The sequence below is a fragment of the Hyperolius riggenbachi genome, chromosome 12 (assembly GCF_040937935.1).
Source record: "Hyperolius riggenbachi isolate aHypRig1 chromosome 12, aHypRig1.pri, whole genome shotgun sequence".
Classification (NCBI taxonomy): domain Eukaryota; kingdom Metazoa; phylum Chordata; class Amphibia; order Anura; family Hyperoliidae; genus Hyperolius; species Hyperolius riggenbachi.
Genome location: NC_090657.1, coordinates 191,325,174 through 191,338,856, shown reverse-complemented (window position 1 = coordinate 191,338,856; position 13,683 = coordinate 191,325,174). Strand labels below are relative to the sequence as shown.

The 13,683-nt window shown below is 43.5% G+C and overlaps 1 long non-coding RNA gene across 2 annotated transcripts in view; it reads left to right on the top strand.

Moving 5' to 3' along the window:
• Positions 1 to 10,918, top strand: part of LOC137541410 (uncharacterized) — a 102,658-nt gene extending 91,740 nt beyond the window's left edge. For both annotated transcript variants that reach the window (XR_011025158.1, XR_011025159.1), the window contains one exon: positions 10,101 to 10,918. This is a non-coding gene — a long non-coding RNA (uncharacterized lncRNA). The remainder of the gene's footprint in view (positions 1 to 10,100) is intronic.
• Positions 10,919 to 13,683: the final 2,765 nt, after the last annotated feature.

Below are 13,683 nucleotides of genomic sequence, written 5' to 3'. Positions count from 1 at the left end.
AAATAAAACAGAGAGCAGGATAGGTGTTTTCTCGAATTTTCCCACTGATGTATAAGGTAAAATACATGAGGGTGCTTTGTCTCTGGTTCACTTTATGTCCCTTTCAGGCTAGACATGTAAAGAAAAATATTGTCATCCCAGAATAGCAGCTGTGGCAGCCACTTGAATAGGGCAGACCCTAGACTTTGCCCTCTGCTGTTCCTAGACATGCAATCTTGATTGAAATGTGAAACACAATCAGCGATCAGAAAAACGATTGAAGACAGATGGGATTTGGACCTCTATTGCCCGGAGGAGGTGAGTGTATGCTCTAATCCTCACCCGCTGCGCCCTAGCTCTGGATTTGGAGCACCCGAGGAGAGGGAGAGCGAAGCTCGGTGCCGGTATAGCACTAATACTATAGAGCGCACCCTGTGCAAGGGTAATTCAGTATTTCAGTGATCCCCAGAAGAAATCGCTCTCCGTGGATCAAAAAAAGGGTTAACACCCCTCCACCAAGGGTGGACACAAGGATAAAAGCAGTTAAAAAATGTTAAAAATAGAGGAGGTAGCGGTGGACTTACCTCCTCCAAGTAGACACAAGATGATGTTGATCTTATTCAATAAAGCAATCTTATTTACATACTCCAAGGTTCAGTACAACGCGTTTCGCAGGAATGACCCTGCTTCATGAGGCAATTAAACATAGCATATAACTGAGGATCAAAGACAATTGGCTAAGTAAGGCGTGTATAGTAAAAGTGTAGCTGTAGTCGATCGATTAAATGCAACAATGATGTCATGATCATGTTCCCATGATATCCAATAATGTACATAGCTAGCTAAAATGATGTGCTAAGGACTGGGATGCTAACAAGAATGTGATTGACTGTGAAGAGCATTTATACTTGACTAGGCTATATATTGAAAAAAGTTGCTATTGCATACAGTGAATTAACACAATACAAGTGCAGATATGGTGAATCATCAAATAAAGTTAAGTATAAAAGTTCAAACAAATAAAGCAAGGAAGCAAAGAAATTGGGGACTTACCAAATGCAGGACTAGATCAAACCAAGCCCCTCTGTGAAGGTCTTTAAACCACAGAGCGCTTTATATATTATGTGGTGGGTTAACCAATAAGTGAGCAAGTTCCACCAATATGTCATCAAAGTGCAGCGTGGTTGGCACACCTCATGACATCACGCGCCTGTGTAGAAGCCTGCTTGAGGCGGTGGGCACCATTTTGGATAAAGGCAGGAGTAAGGGAAATGCAGAGCCATGCACAAGCGCAACTGTATGCTCCTGGTGGTGGGCGGGTCGCCATGCATAGATGCGCACACATAATATTGCACGCATGCATGGCCAAAGTGTGGAGTATACAAGGGCCATTACCAAAACAGGTCTAAACTAAGGGCAAAGGGAATGTGTGGATAATGAAAAAATTACCAGGAAAGGGGGAGTTAAGCCAGGGGAGGAAAAAGTGGTGGTAGGGGAGAGAATAAAAAAAGGCATGTAAAAAACATGTTAATGATAACATGAGGGGAATTAATATAGGACGGTGGATAAAGAGGGGAGGTAGAGAATGTGAGGTGGGGAGTATTGTATGAGAATAATAAATGTGTACATACATGGATTGGGACTAGAGCTGGTATAATGGCACCACCTGGTGGAAAAACATATATATATACACACACATTTTTCACAATCTATAATGAAACCTGTTATGTGGCATATACTGTATATTGCACTTGTTGTATAGACCCTAAGAAAATATAAATATACTGCAAGTGACATGAGCAGGTAAAATAACATAGCAGAACATGAGATAAGGTGCATGTGCAATGATAATAAAGTACATCATGTTATCATCTACATATGAATAAATACATTATTATATTTTCCTTTTAGGTTATAAAGAACAGAATAAATGCCCAAATTGAAACATCATAAATATAGCATTGAAAGAAGACAATACATATAATTATTAGTTCTAGAGCAAGGATATAGAAGCATATATAAAAACCAAAGAAAAGTTAATAGAAAATTAAAGGTACTCCAAGCACCTCTCATGGGCATGCCTTTAAGCCAGACGACTGCCAACAAAGTCATGCTATGACCCCTCTGGAGGAGCCTCTTGTAATGGTCATGCGTGTCACTTCCTCTTCCTGCTTCATTCAGTGATGCACTTCTCTAACAGAGAAGACAGGGTGACCCGGAAGTTATAACATAAGATTTATGCATCTTTAAGTACTTTGAAGTACTGGTTGGAGTCTTAAAGGCATGCCTATGAGAGGTGCTGGGAGTTCCTTTAAACTAATACATAAAAACTAATACAATGAACAATAGAAGATAGGACTAGATGAAAGCTGTATGTAGAAACAGTTTATACCACCTGGAGTGAGTGTTCTGAGAATCTGTAAGCAGTATCGGGATGGTCGGAATGCTAATTTCCGATTCCATGGTAAATCCGCATTCCGCTATTGCCAAATTACTGATTCCGCCTTCCACTACCAATTTCCGCATTCCAATGCGGAATTTCCACCGGAAATCGTGGAAATTCCGCCCGACTTTAACATCAATTTTCTCAAAAACTATAAGGTCTTTTTGAAAACTTTTTTTGCATCTTGTTCAGAAGATTCTGTTTAATAAACCCAGAAACTTTGGTGTTTCTAGGACTTACGGGGGCTTTGCTATTAACCGTTAAAGGCGGCGGATTTTTACTGTAATGTAAAATGCGGAAAATAGGCAGATGCAGATTTTTTGCATTTCACATTACAGTAAAAATCCGCCGACTTTAGCGGTTAATAGAAAGCCCCCTTAAGTCCTAGAAACACTAAATTTTCAGAGTTTATTAAACAGAATCTTGTGAACAAGATCCAAAAAAAGTTTTCAAAAAGGCCTTATAGTTTTTGAGAAAATCAATGTTAAAGTTGGGTGGAATTTCTGCGATTTCCGGCGGAAATCCGCCTACCGCACTAGAATTACCGAATTCCGCATTCCGATGCGGAAATGCAATTTCCGATCGGAATTTCGGAAATTGCATTTCCGCGGAATCCGAATGAGCATCCCTAATGCAGTACATGTCACAACTGTTACATTTTTCTAAAGCATCCGGGAGGGTGGAGTGGACAGTTTCAATGTGGGGGATATGAAATTACTACTGTGCATGGTGCTTAAAATGAACCAGAGACAAAGCACCCTCATGTATTTTACCTTATATATCAGTGGGAACATTAGAGAAAACTCCTACCCTGCTCTCTGTATCATTCTTCACTGCTCAGCCCTTATAAAATCCCCAACTGAGCATTCAGTCTGGCTTAGCTCAGGAATAATTATAGCTGAGTCTGTCTTCTCTGATGTCTTTTCAAGCCCAAGCCTGCCCCCTTCTGGTTCTGCTATAATGACTCAGCTATAATGATTCCTGAGCAAAGCCTGACTGAATGCTCAGTCAGGGATTTTATCAGGGCTGTTAACAAGCAGACTGATCAGTGAAGGATAAAACAGAGAGCAGGGTAGGTGATTTCTTTAATGTTCCCACAGATATATATATATATATATATATATATATATATATATATATATATATATATATATATATATATATATATATATGAAGTAAAACACATGAGGGTGCTTTGACTCTGGTTCACTTTAAGTGCAGTGATACACTGTGCAGGGGATAATTGTTGAGGAATGTTCTGTTTATGTTGGCCAATTCTACTTCGGACTACCTGTATGGTACGCCCTACATATTGGAGCTGGTAGGGACATGAAATAACATAAATCACTAATCTGGACGTGCAAGTGATATGTTTTCTAATCTGATAGTTACAATGAGTACCATATTTTTCGGAATATAAGATGCTCAGGAATATAAGACACACCTCGGTTTAGAAGGCAAAATCCAGGGGAAAAAATATACTAAACCTGGTGCGTCCATGTTCCAGCCAGGAGCATCTTGTAGTTGTTCTCCCCCCAATTAGTTTCTTCCTGTGTCCCCTTCTGTCCTCCATTGCTCTACCTTCTGTCCCTGGTGTGTCCCACTTAGAGATGAGCGTAATGACCTAATTACGATTTTGCGAAATTTCGCGTAATTAGTGTAATTACGATTATGGCCGTAAGTACATAATCGTAATGAAGAAGGATTTCGCGAAATTTCGCGTAAGCGTAATTTTCGCGTAATTTTCGCATTACAGTCGTATCATGCCGTAATTTCGCATTAAACGCTACCGTAATTTCGCGTTAAACCGTAACGCTCCGTATAATATAAAAAAGCCGCCGACTTTAAGGGTTAATAGCAAAGCCCCCTTAAATGCTAAGAGCCTCAAATTTGGAGAATATATTAAGGAGATCAGGAGGAATAAGAGGAAAAATTTTTTTTTCTAAAAGACCTTATAGTTTTTGAGAAAATTGATGTTAAAGTTTCAAAGGAAAAATGTAAACATTTAAAAACCCGCCGACTTTAACGGTTAATAGCAAAGCCTGCTTAAAGTTTAGGAACACCAAATTCCCAGGGTATATTAAGGGGATCAGTGGGAATAAGAGGAAAAAAAATTTTTTCAAAAAGACCTTATAGTTTTTGAGAAAATCGATTTTTAAGTTTCAAGGGCGAAAATGTCTTTTAAATGCGGAAAATGTCAGTTTTTTTTGCACAGGTAACAATAGTGTATTATTTTCATAGATTCCCCCAAGTGGGAAGAGTTTTACTTACTTCGTTCTGAGTGTGGGAAATATAAAAAAAAACGACGTGGGGTCCCCCCTCCCAGACCTCTTTAACCCCTTGTCCCCCATGCAGGCTGGGATAGCCAGAATGCGGAGCACCGGCCGCGTGGGGCTCCGCACCCTGACTATACCAGCCCGCATGGTCCATGGATTGGGGGGTCTCGGAAGGGGAGGGGCAGCCAAGCTTTCCCCTCCCCCTCCGAGCCCTTGTCCAATCCAAGGACAAGGGGCTCTTCTCCACCTCCGATGGGCGGTGGAGGAGGAGGCCGCGATTTCCTGGGGGGGAGGTTCATGGTGGAATCTGGGAGTCCCCTTTAAAAAGGGGTCCCCCAGATGCCCACCCCCCCTCCCAGGAGAAATGAGTATAGAGGTACTTGTACCCCATACCCATTTCCTTTAAGAGTTAAAAGTAAATAAACACACAAACACATAGAAAAAGTATTTTAATTGAACAAAAAACATAACCACGAAAAAAGTCCTTTAATATTCTTAATTAACCATTAATACTTACCTGTCCCTTTAAATAAATGATCCCACGCAATATCCTCAGAAATGTTCTATCAGTTACAATGTAACAAAGTTATTACAATGTAACAACTTTGTTACATTGTAACTACGACGCACCCGACGTCACTCACCGCCGCCGCCGCTGCCGCGTCTGCGATGCAGGACCCGACAGAGCTCTGAGCTATAGCTCAGAGCTCTCGAAAGCATCTTTGTATTTGGGCTCCAAGGAGCCCCATTGGTCCTTAGCAGACCAATGGGGTTCCTTCTGATTTGAAGGAACCCCATTGGTCTGCTAAGGACCAATGGGGCTCCTTGGAGCCCAAATACAAAGATGCTTTAGAGAGCTCTGAGCTATATAGCTCAGAGCTCTGTCGGGTCCGTGCAGGACGCTAAGTCCCCGCCGGCTCCGCTGCCCTCCCCGCCTCTCCCACATGTCACCCACATGTCACCCACATGTGGGTGACATGTGGGTGACAGATGTGGGCGGGGTGGACAGCGGGAGCTGCGGGGACTTAGCGTCCTGCACCGACGCGTATGCGGCGGCTGAGCGGCGAGTGGCGTCGGGTGCGGCGTAGTTACAATGTAACAAAGTTGTTACATTGTAATAACTTTGTTACATTGTAACTGATAGAACATTTCCGAGGATATTGCGAGGGATCATTTATTTAAAGGGACAGGTAAGTATTAATGGTTAATTAAGAATATTAAAGGACTTTTTTCGTGGTTATGTTTTTTGTTCAATTAAAATACTTTTTCTAAGTGTCTGTGTGTTTATTTACTTTAACTCTTAAAGGAAATGGGTATGGGGTACAAGTACCTCTATACTCATTTCTCCTGGGAGGGGGGGTGGGCATCTGGGGGACCCCTTTTTAAAGGGGACTCCCAGATTCCACCATGAACCTCCCCCCCAGGAAATCGCGGCCTCCACCTCCACCGCCCATCGGAGGTGGAGAAGAGCCCCTTGTCCTTGGATTGGACAAGGGCTCGGAGGGGGAGGGGAAAGCTTGGCTGCCCCTCCCCTTCCGAGACCCCCCAATCCATGGACCATGCGGGCTGGTATAGTCAGGGTGCGGAGCCCCACGCGGCCGGTGCTCCGCATTCTGGCTATCCCAGCCTGTATGGGGGACAAGGGGTTAAAGAGGTCTGGGAGGGGGGACCCCACTTGGTTTTTTTTTTATATTTCCCACACTCAGAACGAAGTAAGTAAAACTCTTCCCACTTGGGGGAATCTATGAAAATAATACACTATTGTTACCTGTGCAAAAAAAACTGACATTTTCCGCATTTAAAAGACATTTTCGCCCTTGAAACTTAAAAATCGATTTTCTCAAAAACTATAAGGTCTTTTTGAAAAAAAATTTTTTCCTCTTATTCCCACTGATCCCCTTAATATACCCTGGGAATTTGGTGTTCCTAAACTTTAAGCAGGCTTTGCTATTAACCGTTAAAGTCGGCGGGTTTTTAAATGTTTACATTTTTCCTTTGAAACTTTAACATCAATTTTCTCAAAAACTATAAGGTCTTTTAGAAAAAAAAATTTTTCCTCTTATTCCTCCTGATCTCCTTAATATATTCTCCAAATTTGAGGCTCTTAGCATTTAAGGGGGCTTTGCTATTAACCCTTAAAGTCGGCGGCTTTTTTATATTATACGGAGCGTTACGGTTTAACGCGAAATTACGGTAGCGTTTAATGCGAAATTACGGCATGAACGAAACGCGAAATTTCGCGTTAAAAATTACGCTTACGGTATTTTCAATTACGATTTTAATGGCAATTTCGCTACGCTAATTTCGCATCGTAATCGCAAATTTCGCATGCGTAATTATAGTAATGCGAAATTACGAAAATTTCAGCTCAACTCTAGTCCCACTGTGTCCTCCTTTGCCCCCTAATATCCCTGTGTCCCCTCCTGGTCCCACTTTGTCCCATCCTGGTTCCCGTGTCCCCTGTGTCTTCTCCTGGTCCTCCTGTGTCTCCTCCTATGTCCCTTTGTGTCTCCTGTGTTCCCTCTTGGCCCCCCTGTGTCTCCTACGTCCCCCTGTGTCTCCTACTACATCCCCCTGTGTCCCCTCTTATATTTCCCGTGTCTCCTCCTGGTCCCCCAGTGTGTCCTCCTGGTCCCGCTGTGTCTCCTCCTATGTCCCCTCCTGGTCCCCCTGTGCCTTTTCCCAGTCCCCATGTCCCCTTCTTGTCCCACTGACTCTCCCTGATCCCCCTGCCCCTCACCCCATGTCTCCTCAGCTCCTTGTTTAAAATTAAATTAGTGTGGCTTCCTTTCCCAGCATGGGGTGGTCTCCTCCATCCCCGGCTGGTACCCTCCGCCCCCGAGTGATCTTTTCCACTCCTTGTAAAAGATAGAGTAGCGGCAGAGCAGCTCACCTCAGCCGCAATTCCAGCACTGGCAACCTGCAGACATCTCCTGTGTCACGTGGCTGCCTCTAGTGAAGGCTTTTATTGATGACGCGTCATCAACAAAAGCCTTCGCTAGAGGCAGCCATGTGACAGAGGATATGTCTGCAGATCGCCAGCACTTGAATCGCTGGCTGAGGTGAGCTGCTCTGTCGCTACTCTATCTTTGACAGGGAGCCAGCTAGGAGCGGAGGCAGGGCCGGATTTGTACTCTTTACCACCCAAGGCCACTGTCACCAGCCACCCCCCTTCAGTATAAGTAGCCAGATGACCCCTCCCCCCAGTATAGGTGGCCAAATGACCCCTCCTCCCTTTCAATCCAGTATAGGTAGCCAGATGACTCCCTTAATCCCTCTTTTCCCACCACTGCCTTTTCAGTATAGGTAGCAATCTTGCCTTTAAATCGCAGCAGCCATCAGTGTCACTCATTTCTACACTCGTCTCCAGTGCAGAAGCTTCCTCTTCCTTTCTGTCTCCAATGCTGCCCACGTCCATAGCCGCCGGCCACAATGCAAGCGTGCACAGAGAGCAAGGTGGCCACGGCACAGGCAGCTAGCAGCAGAGTACCGCGGTTAGGCGCTTGCTTGGTCTCCCTGCATTGCAGCATTTGCAAGCTTGCAAATGCTGCACCAGTTTAGCCTGCTGCTTTGGTGCCCTTGCTCCAGTGGTGCCCTAGGCCATGGCCTAAATCCGGCCCTGAGCGGAGGAAACCCGGGGACGGAGGGAGACCGCAGGGACTTTTTCTCCCCATTTTGAGGGGAGAAAAAGTGCGTCTTATATTCCGGAAAATACGATAACTATAGATGAAAATGAGGTAGTGGGATTGACAAATTTGCAGGCCAAGCATGTGGGGTTATTACATGGGAAGGGAAGGTATAATCTGAAATATATTCCCTCTGGGAGCTCAAGTTTAAGCCCACAGGGGGATGAATCCAGGTTCAGTGATGTGCAAGTAGTACAATAAATCAAACCCGATATATAGTGTACATATAGACCTACATCACAGACCACATCTTAAATATTTTGTGCAAAACACATATGCATAAATTCAATCAATAAATAAATCAAAGTGGCACCTCTAAGAAGGTGAATAAAGTCTGTCTAATGTCAGACTGAAAAATGTTGGAACAGCCTATAGAATAAAGTGCAGAGCAGGCAATAGTGCAAACAGATACTTAGCCCAGTATAGGGTGGTCAAACAGGGCAGTATGGAGGAGGAATAGTATTGAACACCTCTGGGAATTAGAGCAGCAGCAGGGAGAGCTGTCATTCGGCTCACCCTGCCCCCGGCTCACTGGCAACATTACAATACGTGCGCAGGGAGGGAACATAGAAGCTCCTCCCCATGCCCTCACAGCCCTGCATTCTTCCCGACTCTTCTCTCTGGGCCTGCTGCTCCCCCCTCCGGCACTGGTCTCCAGGTGGCTACCCACTCGCCCCTAGAAACTGGGCTGCAATAAACACAGTACTGATGCAACCAGTGGCATAACTAAGGAGCTATGGGCCCTGGTGAGAGCTTTACATACCCCCCTCCACCAGCACTCTATACATATCAATTGAGACGGCGCACCAAAACCTGCAAAAGACAACCACAGTGTCAGAGGTGCAAGAAGGGGAAGGGGAACAGCTTGGTAATGATTATTATCATTGAAAGCATCTATAGAAGTGATCATTACCAGCACAGGACCAATAAAAGGTTAATACTGCAGTTGAGGGAGGGCCCTACGGCGGCCCCCTCTGGCCAAGGGCCCCCGGTGCGGTCGAGACCTCTGCAACCCCTATTTCTACACCACTAGATATAACCCAGCTACACCATAGTAGTAATAGAATGAAACTTGGGTTACTAGTAAAGCAAGTTATACAAGAATATTGTTTGACTACCATGAATTACTTGATATGTGTGAAATTTTGGTAAAAATCTGATTTGATATTAATTGGAATACCACCACTGCTGGCTTTTTGGGAGCTGATTTCAATTAGATGGTTTAATTTTCATTGAACATTGAATCTAAAAACATTTCCTTTTTGTATGCCTTTTTTAAAGTGGACCTGAACTCTTGCACAGGACAGAAGGAAAACCTAGCGAAATGCACCCTGTATGTATTCAGAGAGTTTAGCCTGTCTAATCCCCCCTCATGTGTGACTAATCACAAGCTGTAATTTGATCTTTCGGCTGTGTGACCTGTCTTCCTCGACAGAGCAGCTAATTTGTAAACACAGGATATTAACCCTTTGTCTGCATCCATGAAAGCAGGAAGTAGGCATGCACTACATTTATTGCAGTTTTTGTATCAGCTGTAACAAATGTTCTTCTTTAAATATTATGCTGTTGCTTATCTTTTAGAGCAGAGAGGAATTTCTGAGTCCAGGTCTGCTTTAAAGACAGGCTTATAGAATTTACTGTGAAATAATTATTTTGTTTTCCGGGACTGAGTAGAATACATGCCTGTTCCTCACACCTCTCATGCTGTTTCCACAGGATCTTCAGATTGTGTGTCCCACCAGTAGATGGAGACCTGCGATCACATAGGAGCCATCTGTCCATGATGAGATTCCCAAAGTGGAGTACAGCAATGGTGGCTTCAGACTGGAGGGTCCTGTTCCGGCTGTTACTTTCTGCAGATGGATAAAGCACAAAGACTGTGCACATTTCTGGGTGTCTGTTTGCCCTTTGCCTGTTCCATGGATGAACTATGAGCAGTGCACTCACTGGAGGCCTGTGGGTAAAACTCAGCAGTCAGGCAAAGACAGATTGCGATTGATCGCTAATGTCAGCTGATTGTACAGCCACTTGTACCGTCTCCTCTCCAGCTTGTGAAGCAGCTATACTGTATACGGAACATCAAGATTTCTTCTCATTAACAAGACTGGAACTTTCTTTTTAAAGTGGCTGCAACAAAGGATTATTAGTGCCTGATAGCTGTATATGAGAATTGGCTGTGGTGATCACCTTAGACCTGTCATTGTCACTCAATCTCGCTCTGATGTGCACATTCCAATAGTGAACATTTCTCCAGATAACACCATTCATATAATGGCATGGACCTAACAATCGCCCCTGCAACCCCTGCCATTGCAGGGGGGCTTAGAGGGCAACCCTCTCCCCAACTGCAAGTGAATATCTATTTCGGAAAAAGTACAGAATAATTATAAGCTGTGGAAATGTAACACTCCCAAAGGCAAAAAATGCTCTGGTACTGAGAGCTGCTTTCACTGACGGTAGCAAAGTGGTTAAACTGGTGTTTGGATAGGATCGGGCTGTGTACATAGTTTTTAATTTCACTTCACAATGTGTACCGAATAAACTATTTGGATAAAATGAGCTGGCGTTTTATACTGTCCTTCTACAGAACAAGACTGATAAAAAGCTTTGACCTCTATAATTGGTATACAAGTCTTATGCCTGGTACACACTTTCAATTAGGATTGGCCAATCACTGAACAATTTTACCACCTTGATGTAGTATGAGAGTAAACAGATATTGAATACTATGAGCAGATTGAGTAGGTAAACCCTCATACTACATAAAGGTGGTAAAATTGGCCAGTGATTGTCCAATCATAATTGAAAGTGTGTACCAGGCTTTACAGGGGAATGATATTTTTTTACGTAGCTCAAGGTCGTTTGCTGCAGTATTGCAGGCATACACATATCTCGTTATGATTGGCCAATGATTTGCCAATATTACCTTCTCTGTGTAGTATGAGGGCTGACAGTGACAGATTGTGAATACTATGAGCAGATTGTGTAGATAAGCTCTTATACTACATGGAGGTGGTTAAATGGGCCAATCAAAATTGGATGTGTGTACACATGCTAATGCTTGGTACACACAAAGCAATTTCCTGTCAGAATTTTCTGTCAGACTGATTGAATCAATCATTTACGACCTGTCCAATCTGCTCCTGATTGAGAACAGGATTGATTATGTACAGTACTCTGAAAATCGATCCTGTTTTCAATTTAAGAGCAGATCGGACATATCAGAAATAATGGATTAGAGTGTACCAGGCATATGGGAGGGATCTTCCCTGTAAGCGGTTTTCCGTACTTTATGTGCGTTTGCCTACGTTTTAATGCATGCATCCTTGATTACAGCACGCAGAATGCCTCCTGAAAAGGCAGCGGCCCCGCAGAAGATTATTATGTGTTTTCAAATAGGATTTTTGCACTTCGGTAAACACTGCTGAACTGCACGTAATCCCTCCCTTAGGTCTTTTTCACTTGGTAAACAGACCTGTGTGGCTGTCCTGTCCGCTAGCCACTGAGTGCCTTCCGGCTGCAATTTACTCAAGGCAGCTGTTTATTCCCACGGGTGGCAGTGCGTGACACGCGGACGCGGTGTGGTTACCTAGGGTGACCATATTTTGATTTCCAAAAAAGAGAACGATCACAACAGCATGTGGGCGTGGTCATGGGTGGGGCCAAATATACAAGACCTTAGCAGTATGCTGTCCAACTTCGCAGGCATGGTGGGCCGTTTTTTTTTCCCAAACCACATGGTGGAGGGCCGGCCAACCACAAAATGCAATCAGATTCGCAGAAGATTTCTCAACAAAATGCAATGAGATTGGCAGCATATTTCCCCACAAATGGAATCAGATTGGCAACAGATTTCCCCACAAAAGCAATGAGATTGGCAGCAGATTTCCCCACAAATGCAATGAGATTGGCAGCAGATTTCCCCACAAATGCTATGAGATTGGCAGCACATTTCCCCAAAAATGCTATGAGATTGGAAGCAAATTTCTCCACAAATGCAATCTTATTGGCAGCAGATTTCCCCACAAATGCAATCAGATTGGCAGCATATTACCCCACAAATGCAATGAGATTGGCAGTAGTTTTCCCCACAAATGCTATGAGATTGGCAGCACATTTCCCCACAAATGCTATGAGATTGGCAGCACATTTCCCCACAAATGCAATCTTATTGGCAGCAGATTTCCTCACAAATGCAATGAGATTGGCAGCAGATTTCCCCCCAAATGCAATCAGATTGGCAGCATATTAGCCCACAAATGCAATGAGATTGGTAGCAGATTTCCCCACAAATACTATGAGATTGGTAGCAGATTTCCCCACAAATGCAATCTTATTGGCAGCAGATTTCCCCACAAATGCAATCTTATTGGCAGCAGATTTCCCCACAAATGCTATGAGATTAGCTGCACATTTCCCCACAAATGCTATGAGATTGGCAGCATATTTCCCCACAAATGCTATGAGGTTGGCAGCATATTTCCCCACAAATGCTATGAGGTTGGCAGCACATTTCCCCACAAATGCTATGAGATTAGCTGCACATTTCCCCACAAATGCTATGAGATTAGCTGCACATTTCCCCACAAATGCTATGAGATTGGCAGCATATTTCCCCACAAATGCTATGAGGTTGGCAGCACATTTCCCCACAAATGCAATCTTATTGGCAGCAGATTTCCACACACATTTTTTGTTTTTTTCAACTTGTTTTACAACAAAAGTTGTTTGATAATTGTGCTGCATATAATACCACATTTGAGCATGTGTATGGGGCTTTACATTACTAACTAGAACATATTAGTTCACCAGTTGAGTAACAATATGTAAACTTTTAGTTGTTAGTCAAGTTGTCCGTCAAGTCGTTCTGTGTGTATAATAGTTGTTTGCACACCGAGACGTCTTTTTCCAACTTTTTTAATTGTAATTGTTTGTAAAGTTGTTTATAGTTATTGTGTATGGTGGAGCACACCTCGGTAGCTGAAGTTGTCCACGTGCCGGGTCTGTCTGTCAGCACTACAGACTACCATCCAAAGTATAAGCAATGACCGGCACCATCTGTGGTATTATTGCTCTTTTGTTTTATTCAGAAGTCATGTACAGCCAATATCACAGTGGCGACGTTTCGGAGCATAGCTCCTTTCTCAAGCCAGGCATATACAGACTACACATTTAATCACAATTCATTCATTTATATACCAAACACAATGGGCAATCAACCAATCCTGATTGCTAAAAGCCATAAGCCAATCAGCAAGATTGGAGTCATCACCGGACCTGATGGGAAACTGTCTCACTT